This window comes from Alexandromys fortis, unplaced genomic scaffold (genome assembly GCF_014885135.2).
Source record: "Alexandromys fortis isolate MF-2015 unplaced genomic scaffold, M_Fortis_MF-2015_v1.1 scaffold_74, whole genome shotgun sequence".
Taxonomy (NCBI): domain Eukaryota; kingdom Metazoa; phylum Chordata; class Mammalia; order Rodentia; family Cricetidae; genus Alexandromys; species Alexandromys fortis.
In genome coordinates, this window is record NW_026068008.1 from 3,354,014 (window position 1) to 3,360,263 (window position 6,250).

A 6,250-nucleotide genomic window follows, 5' to 3' on the forward strand; every position below is an offset into this window, starting at 1 on the left:
GAGAGGGGAGAGGGAGAGGGAGTGGGAGGAAGGGTAGGCTGTTCCCATAAGGAGATATTGAAAAGTGGACCCAGAACCTACTCAGAGGGTTTCTGATGATCTGGAAATAACTTATACCATTGCTAAGACCTTTCCTAAGGAGCTTCGTGTGCGTGTGTGTGTGTGTGTGTGTGTGTGTGTGTGTGCACGTGCGCGCGAGTGTGTATGATGAGACAAAGTCCCTCTATTTCACCCTGGCTGTGCTGGAACTCACTCTGTAGACCAGGCTGGCTTCATCCTCACAGAGATCCACCTGCCTCTGCCTCCTGAGTGCCGGGGTGGAGAGTACACCACCACTCCCAGCCACTTTCATCTGTTTTGCCCAGCTTCGCTTCTCAAGAGAAGACAATAGTTAAGCCCTTTCAAGGACTTTGTCTGAAGCAGCAAATACACACTGGGAGCCGCGTTCTTACTGCACCACGCATCTAACAGAATAAAAGCAAAGGCTCTCTAATGAGCATCTCCTCCTCCCACTTAGCTTTCCTCCCCAGGGAGTCAACCCCACACCAAGCTTTCAAAGAAATCGATTGCAGACATGAGCTTATCTTCCAAGTACCGATCCCGAGCCAGGAAAAAAATCCCCTCTGCTCTCTCCAAGAAACCGTCTGAGGCCTCTGCTTTAGCCAAGGGAGGTAGGGAGTGTACCTTATTGCCCCATAGAAGACCTCTCTGGAAAATATTTCCTATGGGTTTCAGTGTTTTTCAAATTCTGTGCTAAGATGGGTGGTGGTGGTGCACTCCTTCAATCCCAGCACTTGGGAGGCAGAAGCAGGCGGATCTCTGTGAGTTTGAAGTCAGCCTGGTCTACAAAGCTAGTTCCAGGACAGGCAGGACTGTTACACAGAGAAACCCTGTCTCAAAAAAGAAAAACAAAAAGAAGCAAAAACAAACTAACAAAAATCTATTCTAAATAACTATGAATCTGTACTTCATCATATTCAATACCAAAATGTTCACACTGTCGGAAATCAGCACGAACATATATATTAATATATACAGAGGACATATATATACATATATATATATATCCGCTCTTGTAGCTCTAGGGAGCCAGCCTGCTACCTTGTAAATGAGGATACTGAAACACAAAGACTTTTTGTTGTTATTATATTCTGTTCTTGTTTTGTTTTTCAAGACAGGCTTCCTCTGTGTAGCCTTGGCTGTCCTGGAACTAGCTCTTGTAGACCAGGCTGTCCTTGAACTCACAGAGATCTGCCTGCCTCTGCCTCCCAAGTGCTGGGATTGAAGGCGTGCGCCACCAATACCTGTTGACTTATTTATTTTTAGATTAATTTATTTTACATCTATGAGGTTTTGCCTGCATTTATGTCTGTGTACCACATGTGTGCTTGGTGCCTGGAGTCAGGCTTCTCCTTAGAGTCCTCATTCTTAAAATGAGTTTGCACCTGACAGCTGTCTCCTCCCATTTTATACTCTTCTCTAGTGCTGGGATGAAAGGTGTGTACCACTATCGCCAGGTTTCTATGGCAAACTAGTGTGCCTACTGGGACTAAAGGTGTGTATCGCCACTGTCTGGTCTGTAAGGCTGACCAGTGGGTCTATTTTACTCTCTGATCTTCAGGCATGCTGTATTTATTAAAATACAAATGAAATATCATTATAAGAACTCTCAGCTTCTCCCCAACACCAGGTCTGCCTGGGTCCTGCCATGCTCCCACCACGCTAACGATGAACTAAACCTCTGAGAGCCCCAGCTAAACGCTTTGTTTTATGAGCTGCCTCGGTCACTGTGCCTCCTCGCAGCAACAGAACAGTAACTAAGACACACCTCCTTCTCAAACGTCAGGACTCCGGCTCACCAGACACCTCCTATCCAGTACAACACCGTGTACTCTTCCGTAGCAGAGCATCCTATAGGACAAAGAACCAGCATCACACAAGCATTTCCCATCTAACCCTGGGACCAGCCCCACTGGAAAGAAGAAAGAAAAAGGCCTGGGCTGGAGAGGTGGCCCAGTGGTTAAGAGCACTTGCTGCTCATGCAGAGGACCTGAACTCAATTGTGAGCATCCACATATTGGTGGCTCACAACCATTTGTGTCCCGGGGGAATCTGACACCCCCTGCTGGCATCAGAAACGCTGTAGTACACATATGCAGAACTGCACCAGTTTCATCCGTGCTCTACTCGCTACTCGCTATGTGCTATGGGACTAGGCTGAAAATTTAAAACCATACACAAACACACACAGAGACAGACAGACAGACGGGGCCACAGGGACATCCTTGATACAAGAACGCCCCCTTTATTGTGCTCAGGGGCAGCTTATATAGTCCATGCCTCAGCTCTTGTGTTTTCAGGTGCACACTCATCAGAACCCACTCTGCCATCAGGGTCTCGTGCTCAGAGCAGCTGCAGGCTGCTCAGAGCAAGGGAAAACAAGCTGTTTACAAGAAATTCAGGGTCTGGATGTCCTCAACCCCCAACAGGTCCCAATACACATACATACACGAAGGCAAAAAAAAAAAAACTGATACTCGTGCATAAAAATAGACAACTCAAAAGAAAAAAATTGCAATATTGAGACCTGAGGCTAGAAGCTATTCTAAATGGATTTCTGGTTGGGTCTTTCATCTTATAACAAACATCTTTATTGTATTGTACTTGGATCCTAAAGATCAGTTAAAGCCCAAGGCTTACAGTTATTAAGGAGGGGACAACCAGAATTCAGCTTCCCACTTATCACTGCATTGTCTCAGACCCATGGAATAAATCCTCAGAGGCAGTTGTGATAGTTAAAAGCCAGACTAGTCTAAACTGACTATGTTAATCCTTCAGAGTTCCCTGTAACGGCCATTCTCCCAAAGGGCAGAGGCAGACTTGACTGATGGTATAACTTATAGGGCACTAGATTACTGGTGAGATGTTGAAAAACCTCGTGAACAATGACCAGACGGTACGTGGCAATAGAACACTAAACTGCCAGCTAGGGTCACCCATCCAGGAGGTCAAAGTACAGCTTTGATAGCCATTGGCCCAGAATGATGAAGGAGTAGCCATCAACTCCCAGCTTCCCTGACTGTGTCCGGCCTCTCCAACTCAGAGCCAAGCCCAGAAAGCCGAATCTGCTTCTATCTCCCTCTGCACACACCTTTCTGCCTCCAGCTGCCAATGGCACCATGCCATGCACGCCAGAAGCTTTATGTCATTTTCACCTGGCTCTGTCCAAGTTCCCTACCTGCCTTTACCTCTCTAGCAACACAAAAAGAAGGACAGGATAGTAACTCGCTCCCTGCCCAGAGCGAGCGCTGAGAAAAGAGGTTCGCTGTTGCTTTCACTTGGGTGGTCTCATTTATTTCCAGTGGCCTACAAGCTCCACACTACATAGACTGTAACGATGCCACACTCAACCTGTGCAGCACTGCAGAGGACCACTGGGGTCCCGCAGTCCACGACGACATGGTAAGCCCCTCTAAGATCTGAATTCTCTTTACATTGGGTTCCTTAGCTATTTCTTTTTATACTTTGTTGGCTTTCTCTCCCCACCGCAAACTGCCCAGCGCTCACTGGAAGCTGTGCCCAGGGCTCCAGCTGAGCACTGTTTGAGTCATCAGCAGGCTGATGTGGGACTTTGCTGAGATGCAGCGGCCTTCCAGTCACCCGTGCTCCTGGGATGACCTCACTAAACTTACTGGTGTCTTCTTCAGTTTCTTTCTTTGAAGATTTAAAGGTTTTGTCATACAAGTCTTCCACTTGTTTGGTTAGAACTGTAACCAAACTCCATGATATTTCATGCTATTTGTGGCTATTGTGAAGGGTGATGTTTCTCTGATTTCCTTCTCAGCCCATTTATCATCTGTGTAAGGAGGGCTACTGATTTTTTTTTTCAGTTAATCTTGTATCCTGCTACATTACTGAAGGTGCTTATGAGTTGTAGAATTTCCTTGGTAGAATTTTTGGGTTCACTTATGTAAACTATCCTATCGTCAGCAAATAGTGAGAGTTTGACTTCTTCTTTTCCAATTTGCAATCCCCTTGATCTCCTTTTGTTGTCTTACTGCTCTACTTATGACCTCAAGGACTATATTGAATAGATATGGAGAGAGTGGACAACCTTGTCTTGTTCCTTATTTCAGTGGGATCTCTGGGAGTTTCTCTCGTTTTAGTTTGATGTTGGCTGTTGGCTTGCTGTATATTGCCTTTATTATGGTTAGGTATGTTCCTTGTATCCCTGCTCTCTCCAAGACCTTTATCATAAAGGGATGTTGTATTTTGTCAAAAGTTTTTTCAGCATTTAATGAGACGATCACGTGTTTTTATTTTTCTGTTTGTTATATGATGGATTACCTTGACAGATTTTCATATGTTGAACCATTCCTGCATCTCTGGAATGAACCTGACTTGATCATGGTGGATGATTTTTCTGATGTGTTCTTGGATTTGGTTTGCCAGTATTCTATTTAGTATTTTTACATCAATGTTCATGAGTGAGATTGGTCTGTAATTTTCTTTTTTAGTAATGTCTTTCTGTAGTTTGGGTATCAGGATAATTGAAGCCTCATAAAAAGAGTGTGGCAATGTTCCCTCTGTTTCTATTATGTGAAACATTTTGAGAAATATTGATGTTAGTTCTTCTTTGAAAAATCTTGTAGAATTCTGAGCTGAATACATCTTGTCCTGGGCTTTTTTGGTTGGGAGACTTTTGATGACTGTTTCTATTTCTTCAACAATTATAGGTCTATTTAATTTGCTAATCTTGTCTGATTTAGTTTTATGATATTTATCCAGAAAGCTGTCCATTTCCTTTAAGTTTTTCAATTTTGTGGAGTACAAGTTTTCAAAATATGACCTGATGAGCCTCTGTATTTCCTCCATGTCTGTTGTTACATCCGCACCACCCCTTTTCATTTCAGATTTTGTCAGTTTGGATATTCTCTCTCTGCCTTTTGGTCAGTTTGGATAAAGGTTTGTCTATTTTGTTGATTTTCTCAAAGAACCAACTCTTCGTCTCATTGATTCTTGGTATTGTTTTGTTTCTAGTTCGCTGCTCTCAATATGATTATTTCCTTCCATCTAGATCTCTTGAGTAAGTTTAATTCTTTTTGTTCTAAAGTTTTCAAATGTTCTGTTAATTCATAGTGTAGGATTTTTTCCAGCTTCTTTATGTAGGCGTTTAGTGCTATGAACTTTCCTCTTAACATTGCTTTCATTGTGTCCCATAAATTTGGGTATGTTGTATGGTTATTTTCATTAAAATTTAGGAATTCTTTAATTTCTCCCTTTATTTCTTCCTTGACCCATTGATGATTCAGGTGAGGATTGTTTAATTTCCATGTGTTTGTGGGCTTTCTGGAATTAGTGCTGCTGTTGAATTCTAGCTTTAAGCCATGGTGATTTGATAAGATACATGGGGTTATTCCAATTTTTTGTATCTGTTGAGCTTTGTTTTTATTTATTTATTTATTTATTTATTTATTTATTTATTTATTTATTATGTATACAATATTCTGTCTGTGTGCATGCCTGAAGGCCAGAAGAGGGCACCAGACTCCATTACAGATGGTTGTGGGCCACCATGTGGTTGCTGGGAATTGAACTCAGGACCTTTGGATGAGCAGGCAGTGCTCTTAACCTCTGAGCCATCTCTCCAGCCCTGAGCTTTGTTTTGTTACCGAGTATGAGGTCAGTTTTTGAGAAGGTTCCATGAGGTGCTGAGAAGAAGGTATATTCTTTTATGATTGGATGGAATATTCTATAGATGTCTGTTAAGTCCATTTGAGTCATAACATCTGTTTGTTCCCTTATTTCTCTGTTCATTTTTTGTCTGACTGACCAGTCCAGTCGTAAGAGTGGGATGTTGAAGTCTCCCACTATTAGTGTGTGGGGTTTAATGTATGATTTAAGCTTTAGTAGTGTTTCTTTTACATATGAAGGTGCCCTTGTATTTGGGGCATAGATGTTCAGTATTGAGATTTCCTCTTGATGGATTTTTCCTGTGACTAATATGAAATATCCTTCTTTGTTTCTTTTGATTGATATTAGTTTGAAGTCTATTTTGTTAGATATTAGGATAATTACACCAGCTCGTTTCTTAGGTCCATTTGATTGTAAAAAATTTTTTCCCAACCCTTTACTCTGAGGCAATGTCTGTCTTTGAGGTTGAGGTGTGTTTCTTGTATGCAGCAGAAGGATGGATTCTGTTTTTGTATCTAATCTGTTAGTCTGTGTCTTTTTATAGATGAATTGAGTC

General features: G+C 42.4%; 1 long non-coding RNA gene across 2 annotated transcripts in view; it reads left to right on the top strand.

The window, feature by feature from the left end:
* The window catches only part of LOC126513379 (uncharacterized), a 1,096,546-nt gene that overhangs the window by 389,541 nt on the left and 700,755 nt on the right, over window positions 1–6,250 (top strand). The window lies entirely within an intron of this gene.